At 36.3% G+C, this 22,100-nt stretch overlaps 2 non-coding genes across 2 annotated transcripts; both read left to right on the top strand.

Annotated features, from left to right (window-relative positions):
• Window positions 1–3,322: 3,322 nt before the first annotated feature.
• LOC138811643 (U6 spliceosomal RNA) lies at window positions 3,323–3,426 on the top strand. Its single transcript, XR_011367467.1, has one exon. It is a non-coding gene; the product is annotated as a U6 spliceosomal RNA (small nuclear RNA).
• A 4,386-nt stretch (window positions 3,427–7,812) lies between these two features.
• Window positions 7,813–7,916, top strand: LOC138811642 (U6 spliceosomal RNA). The gene has a single exon (XR_011367466.1). It is a non-coding gene; the product is annotated as a U6 spliceosomal RNA (small nuclear RNA).
• The last annotated feature ends 14,184 nt before the right edge of the window (window positions 7,917–22,100 follow it).

Consider the following 22,100-nt stretch of genomic DNA (forward strand, 5'->3'; position numbering starts at 1 on the left):
TCAGCTCTGTTATTTTCTTTTAAATAAGTTTCTAGCCTTTCGACCATGTGAGAATGCAGCAACAAGGGAACACATTAAAGGCCTGGTGAAGCTGACCTCTCAGCATATTGAATTTTCTTGGTTCTAGATAATGTCCTTCAGAATTTCTGTTGAATACCCATAAGTTTCTCTAAGCTATTGGGACCTTGTCTTAAGGAGTTTTGTTATAGCATCACAATGGAATTGAAATAAACAGCTATACCTCTTTCTCTACAGGAAGACTCATGGATTTGGCAGTAGGAGAGTTCAAGCGGAGGACCTCCAATTGTTTAGTTAGGGGTTCTACCATCTAAGTTCCCTACTCCAGGCCTTGTTCTTCACTTTGAACTTATCAACACATTGCCTTATGGATTTCAAGGATTCTGATGTAAATTATCTCAGAGGAAACTATCATGAGAAATGTTGATGCTCTATTTTTTCTCACTCCTATAGATGTTAATAACCCACTTCATGGAGATGTATGGCATAGGGCATTTTGATACAGTATCAGATGATTCTGAAGCGATACCACTATCCTTTTGACATCAGTCATTCTACATTTAAAGAAGAAGACATTGAATATCTTGAGTTAACTGATGAGGTCTTTAAAAGGCAAAAGTTAGAGCAGCTTTTCAGATTATGGATGCCATGAAATACCCTATTGGATTCAATTTCTGAGTGAGAAAACAGCTGTTTTCCATTATCCACCTAAGTATAAAACTTACTTGGACTTATTTTCTTTGCATTTTAATGTAAATGACAAAAGTGCCCATTTTTTTACTTTATTAGGGGACTCTTAGTATTACATAATTAAATAGTTGTCAAAATTCACTGAGCTGAATAGAGAACATAATTTATAATAATACATGGATGTATTTTATTAGTAAATACTGAAAAGGAAAAAAAACAGTATTTCTACAGAAGATTCATCCTGGCAATAGTCACTTTACAGTAGGCTGGTACTACCTGCCTTCTTTCAACCACATGCTATTGTTGAATGTGATATTGTTTTAGATCTACTCAAGAGCTATGGGGCTCATCTTGGATTCCATTGAAAACACACCAAAGTGCATACTGATATTACAACTTTTTAAAGATCAGAAATTATTTATTATATGGTACCAAAACACTAAATCACGTCCATAACAAATAAGGACTTTCATATTATTTTAAGCAGTTGTGCAAGAAGGTTCTAATTCAACAAAGAGGGACACCTCTTATACTTTAACAACTTCTTTGAATTTTCTCTTTATTGTCAAGATAAAAAGAAATCTGGATCCACTTTAGTGAAAGTTTCCAATTGAACTCTTCGTTATGTGTCCCCTGCATCTAGGAATACATAGGATTCCACTTTGTTTTTAGATTGTTGGAGCAAGTTCCAAGACTTGCACATATAGTGAATGGAAGCCACTGGTTGATGTATGCTCCTGCACATGGCCACTGTTCTGGCAGGAGCAGACATAAGGACATGGATACTACTCAAGGACAAAATCCTTGGGAGCAACCGTAGGATCTTGAAGCCAACAAGGACAGAATGCACTTTCTGATACACTTTATGTTCCTGCAACACTGCCAAGGCAGCACCAGTGGCATCATTCTGTGCACCTCACATCCCTGTGGAAACCTTGGCAACAGTCCTCCAGGCTCAAGACCAGAAGATCCAGTGGGTTCATTCCAAGCTGTGATTGGTCCATTGCAAATATTGTGAGTGGTCTCTGCAGTCCATTACATTGCTGAGAGTTCCTGGTGACCTGCAGGACTGAGTGCTACATTGACAGTTTCCTTTAGGTTATTGCTCTGGGGTTTTTATTTTCTTAGCTAAGTTTAGGTAGATTTACTCCTTGCCATCTTAGCAGAAAGATGGAAGAACATAGTGTATTATCCTCAAGCTCTTCAGAGAAGGAGATTTTCAATGAACAAGATACTTTGAAGGTGATCATTAGCTATGGCAGGAGATTTTCCCTGAACAATATAGCATGAAGGAGGAAATCATTGACTATGGAAGCTATGGATATGGAAAGTTGGCCTAGCACCACCGCGTAGTCAATAAGGTTGTAGTGAAAATAATCCTGAAGATGAGAGTTCAATTGTTAAATCAAACATGAGATGGACAGGCCGGGAAGGTTGCTCAGTGGTATGTGTTTGCCTTACATAAATGAGGCCCTGGGTTCGATTCCTCAACACCACATAAACAGAAAGAGCTGGAAGTGGTGCTGTGGCTCAAGTGGTAGAGCAGTAGACATAACCTGAAGAGTTCAGTGACAATGCCTAGGCCCTAGAGTTCAAGCCCCAGGACCCACAAAAAATTTTTAAATGAGATGGACATTATTAAGATTTTCCGTCACCCAAACATGATCAGGTCATACCAGGTGAGGGAAATGGATGAGCACAAATATTTGGTAGTGGAACTGGCCATCCAGAGACCTCCTTAGACAAATGTGAAAATCATACTGCCTTTTCAAGAATGAAGTCAGGAGTTTATTCAAACAGATTGTGAGGACTGTGCACTACTTTAATGAAACTGAAAATAACTGAAACATTAAACCCAATAACATCGTGTTGGATGACAAAGGCAATGTGAAGTTCAATGACTTTGGCATGAGCATAAGGATTTCCGTAGGGTAGTTGCTGAAGGACATATTTGGTACCTTAATTTTGTCCCTATAAAATATTGCTTCCATGAATATTACAATGGCTGCAAAGTAGATAGCTGGTGCGTGGGAGTCCTCATTTGTATTCTACAGGGATGGCAAATATCCCATTTGAAAGTATGAATTTTAACCTTATACAGGTAATTGTCTTGGAGGCCACATACATTTCTCCATTCATCTGTCTCCAAAAGAACAAAATATCATCTTGAAATGGTAAACTGCATAGCCAAAGCAGAGGCATAGTATACAACAAACAATGGAGATCAGCTCAACCAAATTGAGGGATATTTCCTATGTCCTGATGAGCCACTTGTAATGAGTTAAACCCTATTATTCTTGCACTCTTGTGTGAGATGAGGTACAGCCTGCCTGATACACACAAATCAATATTGGACAGGACATTCGATGAAATCATGGTCATAAATGTTTTGATTTTAAAAAAGTCTTAAAATAGAATGACAGCAGTGAAATTAAATCAGTGCCTTCAATTGTTTCAGTGTGCCCAACTCCTGCAGATAAATAGTATGTATATACATGTATATCACACAAATATATTACATATTAAATATATGTCCAAAACTTATTTTATACAAAATTAGGGGACAGTGTTATTAGATTTATCCTTGAAAAAAAGATCAACAAAAAATTAAAGATTGCTCACTTTGGCAGCACATATACAAAAATTGGAACAATACAGAGATTAGCATGGCCCTTGTGCAAGAATGACTCGCATATTTGTGAAGCATTCCTGATTTTAAAAAATAAATAAATAAAGACAGATAGAGATCCCAGTTTGAAGTGTGAAAGTAAGTGGAAGGCCCATAAATTCAAATCCTAGTACTGGCCCATAATCATACATTGAATTAATTTTTGTATGTCTTTTATTATAAAAAAAATACTGTGCAGAGGGGCTACAATTAAATGAGTAAGGTAATTTCCTATCAAGTATATTTCCTATCAAGCATTGTTGCCTCCTCCTTTGTTTTTCCCCTACCATTCCTTCTCTCCCACCTCCACGAGTATTCTCCCCACCTCCGAAGTTCTAATGTTTGTTTTCAACGTAGGGTCTTGTACATTGCATTTTTACAATGGGTCAACCCGTATCCCTATTTAAGCATTTTATGTTTTCCCTTACCTTCTCCAAATTAGAAAAATGTATATACAAGATGCAGGGTACCAGAATCAAATGCAGTGAAAACAGGAGTTATACCATGGGGGAGGTACAAAGAAAGCAACAAAGAAATCAATTTATAAATATGTTGGAAACAATCACAAGAAAGAAAAAATTATCTTGGGGTTCATTTCGCCTAACATCAACTTGTCTAAAAATGTCTGTTTTTCTCAGACATATACTAGTTATTGCAAATAAGGGAAACCATGGGATCTATGTTTCTTTGGGTATGGCTTATTTCACTTAATATAATTTGTTCCAAGTCTTTCCATTTCCTAACAAATTGGACAAAGAAATTCTATGGAGGCATGGAATTGTGTATATATACCACATTTTCTTGATCCATTCATCAACTGAGGGGTATCTGTGTGGGTTCCATATCTTAGTTATGGTAAATAATGCTGCAATAAACATAGTCGTGCTGGTAGCATTAGTATGATCTTGTTTGTGAACATTTGGGTAAATGCCCAAAAGTGCTAGTTCTGGGTCATAGGGGAGCTCTATGTGGAGTCTTTTGAGGAACCTCCATAAACTTTCCAAAGTGGTTGAACACGTTTACACTCCCACAACAATACAGTAAGGTTTTCTTCTATCCACATCCCCTCCAGAATCTGTTGTTATTAGAGTTCTAGATTATAGCCATTCTAACTGTGGTGAGATGGTACTTCTGCTCTTTTTATTTGCATTTCTTTTATGGCTAGGGAGGTTGAGCATTTCTTCATGTGTCTATTGGCCATCCTTCTTTTCTCTTCAGAGAAGTTTCTTTTTGAGTCTTTAGCCCACTTATTTAGTGAGAAGTGGTTTCTTTGAGGATTTGTTGTTGGGAGATATAATTTTTTGAGTCGCAGGTATATTTTAGATATGAGACTCTTTTCTGTTTAATGGCTAGTGAAGATCTTTTCCCAATCCATAGGCTTTCTATTGATCTTGTTAACTATGTCCTTTGCCATGTAGAAGCTCTGCAATTTCATGCAATCCCATTTGTCCAACCTTTCTTTGATTTGTTGTGTTTCTGGGTCTCCATTAAAAAAAAATTCGGCCTGTGCCAAGGAGACCTAGGGTTTCTCCTATTCCATCCTATTCCATCAGAGTGTCTGCTTTGACTCAGAAGTCTTTGATCCATTTGGAGCTGATTCTGGTGCAGATTGATATATAAGGATCTAGCTTTAGTTTTCTACAAGTGATTAACCAATTTTGCCAGCACAATTTACTTAAGAGGCTTTCTTCCATTCTATTTTTTAGCTCCATTATCGAAGATTAGGTAGCTATATATCTGTAGGTTCATTTCTGCCTCTTCAATTCTATTCCATTGTTCCTGATGTCCGTTCTTGTGCCAGTACCAAGCTGTTTTAATTACGATGGCTTTGTAGTAGAGTTTGAAATTTGGTATTGATATTCCTTCAACACTGTTCTTTATGTTAAGGATTTTTTTTCTATTCTGGGTTTTTTATTGTTCTATATGAATTTTTGGATAGCCTCTTTAATTCTTTGAAGAAAGGGGTTGGAATATTGATAGGTATTGCATTAAATTGGTAGAAACCCTTGGAAAATATTGCCATTTTCAAGATGTTGATCTTTCTAATCCAGGAGCATGGGAGGTTTTACCACTTTGTAAGTTCTGTTTTGATTTCCCTTTTCATGTTTTTAAAGTTTACATTATAGAGGTCCTTCCCTTCTTTGGTTAAATTAATTCCTAGGTATTTTTTGGGTGGGCTGTTATGAATGGAGTTGCTTTCCTGATTTCAACCACGCTTTTCTCATTGTTGGCATACAGAAAAGCCATTGATTTTTGAGGGTTATTTTTATACCCTGCTCCTTTGCCAAATTTTAAATCAGCTTGAGTAATTTTGGTGATTTGCTTTTCTTTTATGGCTAGAAATGTTGAGCATTTCTTCATGTGTCTATTTGCCATCTCCTTTCCTCTTCAGAGAAGTTTCTCTTTAAAACTTTAGCCCACTTATTTATTGCGCAGTTGTTTCTTTGTGGATTTCTTGTTGGAGGTTTTATTTTTGTGAGTTCCAAGCACATTTTAGATATGAGATCCTTGTCTGTTGTATGGTTAATCTTCTCCTAATCGGTGGGCTTTCTATGGATTTTGCTAGGTATGTCCTTTGCCATGCACAAGCTCTGCACTTTCATGAAATCCCATTTGTGTAACTTTGATTTGTTGTGTTTCTGGGTCTCTATTAAGGAAATTTTGACTTGTGCCAAGGAGACCTTGTGTTTCTCCTATTCTTTCCATTACTGTTTTCAGGGTGTCTGCTTTGACTCTGAGGTTGACAATTACTTTTGTAAACCGAAACTTGTTTGTTTTTTTCCATCTTTTGTGTTCATAGGAGTGTCTGTATTATGTGTAAACAGGCTGTTCTACAAGGTATCTTTCAGGGTGGTAGAGTAGTTATTATATGGCTGTATGTATTTTATAACGACATAGAGCTTTCTCCTGACTTACCTACATGAATCTTTTAATGTTATATAAGGGCCAAGAAGAATGCCAAACTTACATTTTTGTGTCTATCTCCATCCTATTTCTCCCTATTGTCTAGAGGTTTATGTAACACTCAGCATAACTGACACTGGCACATGGAACAGACATGGACTTGATGGATCTTGGCTGTGAGATGGCCCCAAATACAGTAAATATCAGAATCAATGAGATCGAAGCAGTTGTCCAAGGTGCCTAGTTGTATTAACATCCTTGGCTTCCAATGGTCTCACCTGCCTCGGTCAGAAGCCTGTTAATGGTCTGTCACCATCAAAGCTCATACTGAAGTTTAACTATTCAATGTAGCAGTGTCAGGAGGTAGAAACCTTAAAAGATGTTTCAGTCATAAATGGATAAATGTTATCTCATCAACTCTCAAGGGACTAACGTTATCACTGTTATCAGTTGTTAAAAGCAACCTATGCCCCTTAATCCCTGTCATTCTAGCACATGCCATAATGCTGAGATCCTCTGTGATATGATGCACCTACGGGGCCTTGTCCCATGTGCTACCATGCTATATAGACTTTCCAGCTACTACTATTAGGCTTGAAATAGACCTTATATTCCTCATGAAGTATACAGGTTAATTGATTTTAAACAATGACAAAATGGACTGAGATTTTATTCCTTTTGTCTTTTTCATGGAACTGAGGATTAAACTGAGGGCCTTAAACTTACTAGGCACATAACTTGCCACTTGTGCCTACATGCACCCAACTCTTTTTCTTTCTTTCTCAGTTTGCTTTTCATATAGGATCTTGTGCTAACTTCACCCAAGTCACCCTTAGTACCCCATGCTCCTATACCTCTACCTCTCAATATCTGGGATTACATGACTGTGACACCACAGTTTGCCCATTAGACCATACTACTCTTTAGGGGAAAGAGATATAGATCCCTGAGATGTTTATGTGGGTTTGTGTGTCTGGTTGTGTGCTTGTGTGTGTGTGTGTGTGTGTGTGTGTGTGTGTGTGTGTGTGTGTGTGTGTGTGTGTGTGTGTGTGTGTATCCACGTGAACTGTTCTTGATGATTTACTTAGTACTGAGGGTGAATCTTCCTTAAGAATCTGTATTCTTAATTCATTCCACTGAAAAAGAAATATTTCTCTGTGTACTAAAGGCTCATAACTATAATTCTAGCTCTTCAGAATGCTGAGATTTTTGACATTATTAATGTTATCCCAGGTATTAACCCAATGTTATCCCAATGTTATGCCAGGTGAGCCAGGAAAAGTCCATGACACTCTTATCTCCATTTCATCACCAGAAAAGTCAGAAATGGAGCTGTGGTTTAAGTAATAGAGTAATATTCTTGAGGAAAAACATAGGAATAGCACCTAGGCTTTTATCAAGGCTCAGGACCCATACATAATATCCAGAAAGCATTTGTGCTATTACAATGAGCTCTTATGCTATTGCAAGTCACAATTATGTCTAATGGATTGTCTCTACAGGCCAGTTGCAGTAAAAAAAATTTTTTTGTAGTGCTCACTTTGGCAGCACATATACTAAAATTGGAATGATACAGAGATTAGCATGGTCCCTGCACAAGGATGACATGCAAATATGTGAAGCGTTCCATATTTTTTTTTAAAGAATCTTGTATTACTTCATAAGATATGTTCTTTCTGGACCATCTTTATGCCTCATTTTTCTCTCTGGAATGATATTGAAATAAAGAAAATATTCAGTGAGGAATTTGGTTTCTGGATCCCTCCCTCATTCATTATTGACATGTTCTGTCTTTTTATTTTTTGGCAGTGCTGGAGCATGAACTGAGGGCCTGGGCACTGTCACTGAGCTTCTTTTTTGCACAAGCCTTGCACCCTTTGACCTGAGCCACAGGGCAACTTCTGGCTTTTTCTGTTTATGTGGTACTAAGTAATTGAACCCAGGGCTACATGCATGCTAGGAAAGCACTCTACCACTAAACCACATTCCAAGCCCCATGTCCTCTTTTTAACATATGTCTAACATGTTTAGCTCTGTCCCATCTCTGAAGCCACGGCCATTGCTCTTGAATCTATCCTCAATTTAACTCCTAACTGTGTTTCATTACCTATAACTGCCAAAATATTTTCCACTCCACCCAAGGAACTATCTTTCATTTTCTTAAATTTCACACTTCATTGGTTAATGTCAAACAATAACTCAACATTACCAGTGTCTGAAATTGAGGACACTTAGAATAATAAATAGCTTTTTCCAATGTTTTTCTTTTTTTAATTCTGAGGATTCAACTCTGGTTTCTGCGCAATCCTTCAGCTCTTCAGCTCAAAGTGAGTGCTATACCAGTTGAGCTACAGTACCACTTCCAGCTTTCTGAGTGGTTTATTGGAGTTAAACCTTTCATTCCCAGGCTGCCTTTGAACTGGGAACCTCAGATTTCATCCTCCAGATAGCTAGGATTACAGGAATGAGCCACCAGTGCCCAGATAATAAATAGCTTTTTTTTGGGGGGGGGGTCCGGTCATGGGCCTGAACTCTGGCCTGGGCGCTGTCCCTCATCTCTTCAGCTCAAGGCTAGCACTGTACCAATTGAGCCACAATGCCACTTCCGGCTTTTTTTTTCTGCGTATTTGGTGCTGAGGAATCGAACCCAGGGCCTCATGCATGCAAGGCAAGCGCTCCACCTCTGAGCCACCTTCCCAGCCCCAATAAATAGCTTTTAATGTGTGTCAGGTGATACACAACAACTCAGACCCTTGGGAAGTCTTTTATCTTCCAGTCGGGCATGATCTAACCCCACTATATGCTCTGGTAGATAACAAAATTAAACAGATTCTACAAATGTAATTAGTTCCCACAAGAGTTGGTATGAGTTATTTCCAAGGTGTGAGTGCAAATTAAGGCCTTTCTAGAAGTCAGTGATGCAAACAGAATGAATCAAACAGTAAGGAGAATATGTTTCTCAAGAAAGTATGGGGATGCCTAGGAGCTGACAACAGTGGCTGTATGATAGGAGACCAGAAAGCAGAAACCACAGTCTCACCACCACAGAACCTAAACCCTACTAAGCATCTCATAAGCTTGTAAGAGATCCCCACATTCTGTGAGAGACTATAGGCTAGTGGCCCCTGCTAGAAACTGAGCAGCTACTATAGACAAACCACACCCAAGTTACCAGCCCAATCTTATATCCTACAATAGTTGGTATTCAGTGGCCAAACAAATTAATTTGTGATAATTTGCCACAAAACATGACAAAATAAATGCATATCTCAGACTGCTGGTGTCTTACACCTGTAATCCCAGCTACATAGGAGGCTGAAATCTGAGGATCCAGATTCAAAGGGATCCCAAGCAGCAATGTCTGTGATATTCATTTTGCCAATAAATAGCTAAAAACTGGAAATGGTGGTGTGGCTTAAGTTGCTGTTCACTATTGAGCCATGGTTCTCCTTTTAGCTCTCTTTCAATTATTTTCATAAGTTTTAATTTTCTTTACAACGAATGACATATTTTTTGTTAGTTAGTTCTTAGTATGCTTTTATTGGATTGCTTTGGTATGAACAACTCGGGATTGAACTCATACCTCATTTATGGGAAGAAAGAAATCTAGCGATGGGGAAAAAATCAGTTGTTTAAGGATACAGGTGGACCTGTTGCAACAATGAGAAGTACAAGTTGTCATGTCCAAAACGAGCTTTACAACGTCGGTCTGGGGGGGGGAAGGGGGGAAGGAAAAGGATTGGGATTGGGGGGGAGGGGGGAGGCTGGGAAGGGATGTGAAGGGTAAACACAGGAGGAGGCTGCAATGCTTGGTAAGAAATGTACGCATTATCCTGCCCATGTAATTGTAACTCCTCTGTACAGTATGTTCACAAATAAAATAAAATTAAATTTAAAACAACAAAAAAAAAAGAAATCTAGCACCTAAGTCACAATTCAGTTGTGGCAGTTTTTTGTTTGTTTGTTTGTTTTTATTTGTCGTGGGGATTGACTTCTGGGCCTCGGTGCTATCCCTAAGCTCTTCAGCTCAAGGCTAATGCTCTACGACTTTAGCTACAGTGCCAATTCCAGTTTTCTGTGTGGTTCCTTGGAGATAAGAGTCTCATGGACTTTTCCTTCCTGGGCTAGCTTTGAATCGTGATCCTCAGATTTCAGCCTCCTGAGTAGTTAGGATTTTATGTGTGAGCCACCACCACCCGGCTATGGTAGGTTTTTTTTTTTTTTTTTTTTAGCAATTTGAATTTCTTATTTTTGTCCTAATTTAATTTAATATTTTATTTTTTTAATCCCAGGGAATTGAGTATAGGATCCTTTATATGTATGTATGTGCATGCTTTTGTGTACATATGTGCCAATACTGAGGCTTGAATTTCCTTAACTTTTTCCAAGCAAGGCTGACACTATACCACTTGAATCACACCTTCAGTATTTTCATTGCTGCTTAGTTGAAGGTAAGAATCTCTGATTTGCTACTTTGAAGGCTTAGTTTTTTGATGACAGTTAAGAGCCAAACTGTGAGGTCTCCTTACCACTTCCCTCTAATATCTACTTAGGAAAAGCTGGAAGTGTCACTGTGGCTCAAGAGGTAGAGCACTAGCCTTAATGAAAAGCAACTCATATAAAGTGCCTAGGCCTGATTTAAACCCTGTGTCCTGCAGGTTAAACAAAGAAACTCTGAATTGTCTGACAAGTCTAGTTTTAAAACATGATCTTATCAATCTCAGCCTCTGAAATTGCTAGATTTACAGGTTTAAGCCTTTAGTAATGGTGATAGTTTTCTATTATTATTGACAGATGCTTTAAAAAACACATAATGTAGCTAACAGTGGCTCATGGTTATAGTCCTTGATATTATGGACACTGAGAAGCTTGGTGTGAAGTTGGGCCTAATGACAGAATGTCTATGAGTCTTATCTCTAATTAACAACCAAAAGGTTGGATGTAGAACTGTGGCCCAAGTTTTAAAGTCATAACCTTGAGCAGAAAAATTTTAGGGACAATGTTCAGGCAATGCATGCAAACCCAAGATCATCACAAAAATTAAAATAAATAGAACATAAAATAATCCTAGGTATGGCTAGTGACAGTTTGCCTAGTTTTCCTAAAATTCTTAGTTTGATAGCCACCACAAAGATAAATAGACAAACCAAAAAATTATGTATCCATAGCCAGATGAAACGTTTGCTTAGAAATCTGCACTAATTATATTTTTAAAAACATTTCTTACACTCTTTAATTTAGAAAATTAGCCCCAAAATAATGCCAGTTGAAGAGAAATTGTATGTGATGACTACTTCAGAAACAATACATTTTTTAGTTTTTTAAAAGGAGATGTCACGGATGTCACGTATTTATCAACTTATATATATATATATATATATATATATATATATATATATAATTAGTAAATAAATTTCAACTAAATATTAACTTCATTGTCCTCTAAATTGAAGTGTTGACCTATATTTTATATCAGAATGAGCATTTACTCGTTTCATTTTTAAAAGTCAATTTAAGTTTTCTATTCAAATTTTATACACAAAGAATGTGTTTGGTGTTCTAGGAAAGTTCTCCAAAAGTTAATGTAGAGCAGTATGTAGGGCCATTGTGAGATTAACTAGGAATTCTGAGCCATGAAAGACTAAAGTTTTAAAGTTGAAATAAATACATGTCAGAGATATAGAAACAAAACTTGGGTTTCTAGGGATAGACTTTCAAACCATTTCAACACATTTGGCTGGGTAGATGGTGCTACATTTGGTAATTTTGCTTCACTCGAAAATTCTTGTTGAGGTTTTTGTGTGTAAGAAGAAAATCCCTTTGCTTTCGTATTTATGAACTTCATGTTAAAACTTTAGCAATGGACCTTCTGTGGCCCCTTTTTAACTGGAAGTATTTCAAGATTTCTAAGACCTCAAAATCCTTTTGTACTCTCAGCCAGGCTGTTTTGAACTATTTACTTTCAAATTTATTAGCATAATCCATTTATCATTGTAGGGAGGAGAATCCTATGTGAATAAAGTCTACTTGCTAGAGTTGTTTGTAAGTAATGAAGCATTGGGTATTTTGGGGTTAGCCTCTGTAGAATAGACTGGATTGAGATGACATTCCCATGATTTATAGGTAAAATCACCCTCTTCCACTAGAGGTGCAGGATCAAATGAATGATGGGCATTGGTTTAAGGTTTCTTTTATTTTACTATGTATGAATCTTCCATCATATATATATATATATGGCTTGAATCTTCCTGATACGTTGTTTTATATACATTTGGTTTTACACGATGTGAATTATAGTTTTTTAAATTAAATAAGCAGGACATTTGGCTTTAATCATGTAAGAATTTGATTAATTTTAAGAGGAAATATATCATCAGAATTAAATTAGGTTATCATCATTCGAAAATAAATATTGAAAAGATATAAAGCAGAAGAATTTATGGGGTGCTTAATATATTCAGCCTTTCTTGTTTATAAGGTTTGTTGTGACCTGATGGTAATAGATTTGCAATGGGTAAAAGTGTTGTTGGTCACATAGAGTTGTTACTTCAGCAAATGTATGAGAATGTCTGATGATGTTGAACCCTAGGTTTCTGAGAGGAAAAACACAGATATAAGTCCTCAAAGATGCTGACTAAAATGAATGAAATTCACACTCAATTAATAGGAGGGAAGGGCACCATTTTGTTTGCTGTCTTCAACAGCCAAATGCATTTTTCTCTGTAGGTGATTATAAGCAAAGAGGAGATTGTAGACAGACTCAATTCGTGGATCCTATTCAATGAAGAGAATAAGGAGATGTCTGGATGGCTGGTGTAGACGAACAACAATTCTACATACAGCAGACAGCATTATTGAAGAAAGGTTTGAGAAGTTTCAGAAGGTGAGCAAGCAGTGTCCAGGCAGGTGTAGTTTGAACACCCTTCTCACTGCTGAGAATCTCATGTTACAGGCAAGTTTTCTTATTGGCATTGGCAAGTCTGATAGGAGAAGGGGCTTGTGTCTCCTAAAGTATCTTGGTGTCTCAGAACCCTGAAGGAGTCTAGTTATTGCAAAAGAGCAGAGGTCATTCATGATTAAATTGATGATTTCATGTAGTCACTAGGCCTCAGATGTAATGTAGTTCAGTAACACATGTAACAAGAATTCATGTAGTTAAATGAAATTGAGTTATATCCACTTGTGAATTAGAAGTAAATTAGAAGTAGATTAGAAGATATCCATGAGAGAAATCAGTGGGGCTGTTGTATCAAGAAAGTAAGAACAAACCACATTTTGAATTTGTTTAGTGAGCACTTCTTGACTTTCCAACGTTTCCCTATGAAATTGCATTAACTCTCATATATGATGAGAATTTCTCAATTACAAAACTCTATAAGACGCATGCCATGTTTGTGGCTAAGAAATAAATGCGTTGGGGGCCAGGCACTAACGGCTCAATCCTATAATCTTAACTATTCAGAAGTCTGCAAACTGAAGATTGAAGTTCAAATCCAGTCCAGACAAAAATCTCCCTTTAGTTCTCCAAAACCATGGAAATGTAACTTTACCTCAAGTTATAGAATACCTGCCTTAACAGAAAAAGCTAAAACACAGTGTCCAGGCCGTGAGTTCATATTCTCATAGTGGAACAAATAAAAAGTAGAAAAGAAAGATGGAGTAATAATGGAGCTTCCTATTTTCATAACTTACCAGGACCACATGGAGTTAATAATCCTTTTAAGTGAAAAGAAGGCCCAGTTGAAGCAAATGAGTAAACAGTTAAAAAGGGCCAGCAGCAAGACAAGAGACTTCAAGAGGGTTGACAAGCTTAGCAACAAAATCAAGAGCATTCATCTTCAAGAAAACACACCTCTGTAATCCCATATACACCTTTGATTATTCTCATCGCTATGACCATCCTCTAACGTTGGCTAAACTTATCCACTAGAGTCACCGAACACAGCGTATCCTTCGTGACATTTCATGGATAAAGTTGCTTGTCCTCATTGTCATCAGCCTTTCAGAATCTTCAGTGAAGAGCATGTTTTTCCACTTTGCCTGTATATGGTAGCATCCTCTTCTATTTTCCAGCAAAGAAACTGTGGCTAGCAGGCTTGAGAATGGTTACATTCAGAGGTTCTTCAGTTTCACATTTTTCCTTTCCTTTCTTGGTAGGTGAGTTGGAATAAGAAAAAAATTAAGCAATATGTTTTATTTAACTGAAAAGATTTATTTGAAAATACTACAAGTTATCATTCTTTAAATATATTTTTAATTCAAATATAATAGGGCTAGTATTAATGCTGCATGCCTTTAAACCTAACTATTTAGAAGGCTGAAATCTGAGGAAAGTAGATTCACGACAGACAAGGTAAAATGGACCATGATACTCTTATCTACAACTAAGAAACAAAAAGCTAAACAAGGAGCTGTGGCTCAAATGGAAGTAGGTCAACCTTGAGCAAAAAGGAAAACCAAAAGAAACTAGGCCCTGAATTTAATTCCTAGTAGTAGCACATATATGTTTGTGTGTGTGTATATATACATATATATATATGCACATATATATTCTATATGCATGCATATATAGGCATATATGTGTGTAAATATATATAAATTGTATATGCATATGTATGTAATTTTATAATAAATTATTAGCAAGTGTCAACTATATACAAGCAAATATTTAGTGTTGCTCTTAAAAACAGATTCATATGCAATTATGAACCCCTGTGATTTATAGGAGCCAACATGAAAAGAAACGTAAACCAACAGATTAGGATATTAATAGAATGATTTTTGTTATAGAATAGACTGTATGCATAAGATTAGGCAAATGATTTTTAGTCATTTTCCAAAACATTGAAAGCAAAAGCATAATAGTACAAGAAATCACATTTAGACATGGACTATGCCTCTCAGTGGACATGTAGATCAGGAAAATATGATAGCTATATGCATATAAACATACATGTATGCATATACATTGTCATATATGCATATATATACATACATACATACACAGGTACATGCACAACAGAATTTTATTTATCCATTCAAAAGAATTATAATGAATCATTTGCAAAGAAAGGAAATAAATTTGGGAAAATCATGCTAAATGAAGTAAGGGAAGAAAGCCAAACCCAGAGAAACAAATGACATATGTTTTCTGTTATATAGGAAGTTAGACATAATATAGATCATAACAATATGCACACTTTGTGGTGGAATCCAACTATACACCTAGGTATGAACTGAAATATGGATAGTTCAGAGAATAATTCAAAGAATGTAATTCCTTAGAATAGCTAACTCACATTCCAACAAAATAAATACTACGAATCAAGTACTCAGAGGTATGGATGGAGTCAAGGTGAGAAGAAATAGATAAATGAAGCAATAAATTGGAGTGAAATGCAGTGCTCTAATTTAATGCATATCCTACCAAATGAAGAAACTTGAGGAAAAGGTGGGAGTGAGTGTGCTGGGGAAAATTATGAAATAGGTGAGATTGTACTCATGTACTCATAATGAATGTCAACTCCTGTGTACAAGTTGAAATCAAAATGAAATTAAAAATCCAATACTCAGTATGCTCATGAAAGTATTTCAGTGATGATGATTCTCTGAATAGCTAACAAACAATGAAGAGTTCAAGCAAATAAGTAGCAGAAAGGGAAATGATGTTCGGCTGGAGAAGAAGTTTAAGAAAAGAGGGGCTAGATTAATGAAAAGAGGAAGGAATGGCAAATATAATCATTATATTAATGATATCAATGTAAAAATGGAACCATGTAACTTGGAAGATGGGTAGTTTGGGGAAAGATGGGTAGATTCATGGAACAGTAATCAAGATGCATTGTACTTATAAACAAACTCATTGAATTGAAACCACTTTGCACAATGATAAATACAAATGAGTAAAAAAGACAAAAAATAAATTTGTGCTTCATTTTTTGTAGCACAAGTAGTAAATCGTAAGTTATAATTTGGATAAAAAGAAAAGTTAAATTAGCTACATGACAAAATAAGAAACAAAATGTCTTGTGGGTAACATTGTCTTTGGAAATATCCGTGCCTCATAATATACTTTTCAAAAATATCAATATTTTGATTACTTTGATTTTTTTGAAAATAAAGTGATCTGTGGACTTTCAGACACTATTATCATAATGCCTAATGTTACATAATTTAGCTAGAGTTGATAAGATAATCATTGTTACTTTTCTTATATTGTAAAATATAAGGAACTTTTATGATACCACTACATTATAACAGAGATACTGAAGTTTCCTTCTTTAAATTGCTCCACAGGATATTGTTACATATAACCTGATACAAGTCCCAAAATCACAAATATAACTAAAATTACTTAGAAGGAAATGATAGGAGGACAATTATTATCTAACACAATCAATGTCAGCCATGGACTTCCTGAAAGAGAATCATACACAAATGTGTTTGTTTCACCAGGCTTCTAGTGCCAAACAAGAAGTGTTGAAAAGACCCATTATGGCAAACTACTTCTCAAAGTCAGATCACTATATAGGCAGACCCTCCAAGACTCCTACATGGAAGAGACTATTTCTGACCCGAATGATCTTCTTTTTTTTTTATTACCAAAGAAACAGTTCCTTTAGTAATTTATGTTTTTTGAATTTAGATAATGAATGAACATTTTTCACAAAATTAAATTTGAAATATCTTTGATCGGTTTTTCCATGCTTAAAACTAGCAATACAATAAATAATAGTTGCCACAATTTGGAACTTTTCTGCATCAATGGAAAAACAATCTGGAGAATACAGATTCTAGAAAGAACCAAAGGAATCCAAAGATATATCTATTTTCCACACAATTGTTCAAGTGGAATGAAGGCCAACATAGTTTCTTTAAAGTAAGAGTCTAATGTCTGCACACCAACAGTTAACAAATGTTTATTACAAACTTAGTGAATGTACAATAGGTAGACTTTGTAGACTTTCTTATTTTTGAAAGAAAAAATCTACTTGAGTGAGACACAGGAACCCTAAGACTTACAGATAAAGCACATAGTGTGTTAGAAGAAGAAACCATGGTAGAAAAATGAAACTTCCTTTTGTTGGTCACGAGGAATGAACTAAAGGCCTGAGTACTGTCCCTCAGCCCTCTACCACTTTGGGACAGAGTACAACTTCTGTTTTATTGTTGATTAACTAGAGACAAATCTCATAGACTTTCTTCCCAGGCTAGCTTAGAACCACAATTCTCAGATCTCAGCCTCATGACTAGCTAGGATTATAGATGTGAGCCACCATTATCCACCACCCCACAAAATGAAACTTTTCAGCTTCTAGTGAGTTCAATTTTCAGTGGCCAGGAAAGACCTCCTAGAATGGTGCTTGCCACTAAAGAATTGAATTTACAGAATGAGCAACAAGGATGTTGTCTGTTATTAAAGATGCAAGTATGAAAGGGTGCTATTAATTTCAGTTATTTTTTTCAATATGATTGACCTTCAGTACAAATATGATCTTGTTGTCACCTCTTGGAAGGAGCAGAGTCTGGGCCTATGCTACTTCGAATGTAAGAGACTAGAAAAAGAATACCCTATGGTACACAAGTAGTTGAATGCAGGAAAGAAGCAACATATTTCTGGCAGGGGAAGGCATGGGAGAGATAACGGCCTAGAGAAAAAACTGGTACTCACAACATTTAACCCCTTCTCCTCCAAGGAACTGACCTCCCACATAGTGGCAGTGACATAATTCACCTAGTGTATTTTCTGATATGAAGGAAGGTGTCATGTCTCACTAAACAACACAATTGTAGTCAAAGAAAGGGAAATTCTTTTGTGTGGCCCTTAGGCCCAGTCTCAGTTAATCTCCACATTAGACTTTGTCCAGTTTCTATTCTTACCAGAAGGTCCCTAATCAGGAGGAACATGTGGTCTCCTGGATTCCCATTGGCCCTTTGGGAACTGAGACCACTATCAGTTCTAAATCTGATCCTTCTATCAAGGTTGTGGTGGTTGGTGGGAAAGCTCATCCTCTGAATTGTGCCCTAGTACAAAATCTCTTCAGAGAAAGTCAAGGAATGACAGATTCTGCCTGAATTTCTCCATTTCCAAAGAGGTCAATTAATATCTGATTCTGAAGCTCAGGTGGAGGTCCTTCAATAGTTCCTCTGAGCTGGAGTGAAAGTTAGCACAGACTCCAAGCCATACTCACATTTCTCCAGCTCTTTTTCATGACCCGAAAGATCACAGGAGTTGAGTTCAGAAACAAGGAAAAATGAGACTAGCAGAAGAATCATGGTCAAGGGGAGGAATTAGACACCGTGAAAATGAGGTCAGAAAATCTCATAGGATCACTTACATCATTCAGTAATCACATAATAAGATTAATGAATAAAAGTAATAAATTACTACCTAATTAGTAACTCTTCTTCTCTGACTACAAGTGTTCTGTAAAAAGGTAAGTGACCTGGACTATGTTGATTAGGAAAAGAGAGCACATTGTTTCATCACAATGTTCTACTAAATATCTTCATCCATAGCACAGGTTTTTCTTGCTCTCTACTTCTCTGATACTTTTCTTTGCTGGATTCTAAAAGTGACCTTTGAAAGTGTTAACATCTTCAGATGTAATTACATTTTATTTTATCCATTTGTTATAAAACAAATTATGGGGAAAATCTGTCTATGGGACATTTTCTTCAATGACCTTTTTATTTGATGTTATTAAGTTATTTTTATTGTTTCACTTTTAAAACTTGAGCAAAATGATTTGTTAAATTAACACTAATTAGTTGCACATCTTTCATATTTTACCTTGTTTATAAATGTGAAAATATATCTTGATCAGCACCCCATATGTTTTCTTCATCTTCTTTCCTCCTTTTCCACACAAACACAGATATATTCAAACAATCACATCAACAATTTTGGCCATATTCTCTCTTTTTAACAGTTCTGATCCTTCTGTGAATTTTTGCTATTACATATACAAAAGACAGATCCTGATTTGTCTTCTCATAAACATTTTAAGTGTATGTTATGAATTGGAATGTTTCTTCAGTGTACACCAAATATGCAATTACTTCATTCAAATTGGCCATGCAGATGAATGTTTTTCTAACCTTCATCCATCTTCTATCATTCAACAGTTTTTGATGAGTCTTATTTTATACCTTCTTCATTCAACTTTTCAAAATAATTTGTTATTAAACTTCTAGCATTATCTTTTTTTCTCAATTGTTGCTTTCTTAAAATTGCTTCAAATTATAAACTACATATGATGGTCCTGTATGTGTCCACTGATATATTTAACTTTTGGTCTAATATTCACCTATTACAGGATATCTTTTTTTTGGGGGGGTGCGGTTGTGGGGCCTGAAATCTGGACCTGGGCACTGTCCCTCAGCTCTTCAGCTCAAGGTTAGCGCTCTACCACTTGAGCCACAGTACCACTTCCAGCTTTTTACTTTTTGCTTATGTGTTGCTGAGGAATCGAACACAGGGCCTCAGGCATGCAAGACAAGCGCTCTACCACTGAGCCACCTTCCCAGCCCCTTACAGGATATCTTTAACCTGTAGTAACTACTTTGACAATCAATATTGACGTTCCTCATAAAAGAAAAAACACAATGCCAGAAAAGCCCATGAAAATAGTATTAGGTGTATATCCAAAAATACTTTGCAATGTAACAGTAGAAGCATTAACTTCTCTTATATTCCAGAATATGTTTATAGCTATGAATAGCCCATTTTGTTTATTCCATTTACTGGTACAACTAGGTTGATTGCAGATCTTGGTTGTTATGAATACTGCTGCCATTAACATGGATGTTCATGTTGAATCATATTCCTTCAATATGTATCCAAGTTACTGTAAAGGTCATTAAAATATGTGGGTTTTTTTTTGGTATTGTGTAAACTTCCACTCTGAACTACATATAAGTTGTACTCGGTTACAATGCCACACAACCTCTCCAGCATTTGGTTTATTTGTTTGAGTGGCTATAAGTATTTTAATGTGTAAGATGGGATGTCAGTGACTTTTGGGTATGTATTTCCTATGTAGATAAGAATTTCAAATATTTTATTTATTTATTAAACATTAACATTTGTACTTCATTCCTGATCAGTGTCTTTTTTGGTATTTGATCAATTTTTAAGTTTTATAATTTGTGATTTTTTCCTATTCCAATTATTAACATTAGTTAAAAAATTTATTTCAGTGGTCCACAATTTACTAAAATCTAGTGATTGGACATTTATAACACTGCTTTTGTGTTTGTTTGTTTACACCCAGGCAATTATTTTAATAAACATGTTGAACTTCTTTCACTAGAAATGTAGATTGAAAGGATAGTGTCTCATATTAGTGCTAAGATAATCTCAAAATTAACAGTCACAGCCTAGGTCCAAACAGTTTGGCTAAGTAACACATTAACACAGCACAAATTGCATTTAAAGAGATCAAAGAGCTTCATAATGGATCAAAGACCTTGAACTCAAAGCAGACACTCTGAAAACATTACAGGATGGAATAGGAGAAACCCTAGCTCTCCTTGGCTCAGGCCGAAATTTTCTGAATAGAGACCCGGAAACACAACAAATCAAAGAAAGGTTGGACAAATGGGATTGCATAAAGTTGCAGAGCTTCTGCAGGGCAAATGACATAGCTAGCAAGATCAATAGAAAACCCACGGATTGGGAGAAGATCTTTACTAGCCATACAATGGACAAGGGTCTCATATCTACAATATACTTGGAACTCAAAAAATTAAACCCCCCAACAACAAATCCTCAAAGAAACAACTGCCCAATAAGTAAGTGGACAAAAGACTTAAAGAGAAACTTCTCTGAAGAAGAAAGAAGTATGGCCAATAGATACATGAAGAAATGCTCAACATCCCTAGCCATAAAAGAAATGCAAATCAAAACAACATTGAGATATCACCTCACTCCAGTTAGAACGGGAAAAATCAAGAACTCTAACAACAACAGATGCTGGAGGGGATGTGGACAGAAAGGAACTTTACATCATTGTTGGTGGGAATGTAAACTTGTTCAACCACTTTGGAAAGCAGTATGGAGGTTCCTCAAAAGACTTCACATAGAAATCCCCTATGACCCAGCAATCCGACTTTTGGGCATTTACCCAAATGTTTACAAACAAGACCACACTAAAGCTACCAGCACAACTATGTTTATTGCAGCATTATTTACCATAGCTAAGATATGGAACCAACCCAGATGCCCCTCAGTAGATGAATGGATCAAGAAAATGTGGTATATATACACAATGGAATTCTATGCCACCATCAGAAAGAATTACATTGCCCCATTTGTTAGGAAATGGAAAAACTTGGAAAAAATTATATTAAGTGAAGTAAGCCAGGCCCAAAGAAACATAGGTCCCATGGTTTCCCTTATTTGTAATATCTAGTATATGTATGAGTCAAGCGGAAAAGTTCAGATAATGTGATGTCAGAAAAATGAACACTTTGATGTGTATTTTAACGTTTTTTTCTTTCATGCATGTGTTTCTAACGCATTTATAAGCTTGTTTCTTTGTTGCTTTGTATGTCCCTACCCCACAGTATAACCCTGCTTTCACTATATTTGATGTCAGTATAACTTGTGGAGGAGATGGGGAAAAACCAGTTGTTTAAGGATACAGGTGGACCTGTTGCAACAATGAGAAGTACAAGTTGTCATGTCCAAAACGAGCTTTATAACGTCGGTGCGGGGAGGGGGTGTGGAGGGGGGGGAAGGAGAAGGATTGGGATTGGGGTGGAGGGGGGAGTCTGGGAAGGGATGTGAAGGGTAAACAAAGGAGGAGGCTGCAAT

The sequence above is a fragment of the Dipodomys merriami genome, unplaced genomic scaffold (assembly GCF_024711535.1).
Source record: "Dipodomys merriami isolate MVZ:Mamm:240054 unplaced genomic scaffold, mDipMer1.0.p SCAF_543, whole genome shotgun sequence".
NCBI classification, from domain to species: domain Eukaryota; kingdom Metazoa; phylum Chordata; class Mammalia; order Rodentia; family Heteromyidae; genus Dipodomys; species Dipodomys merriami.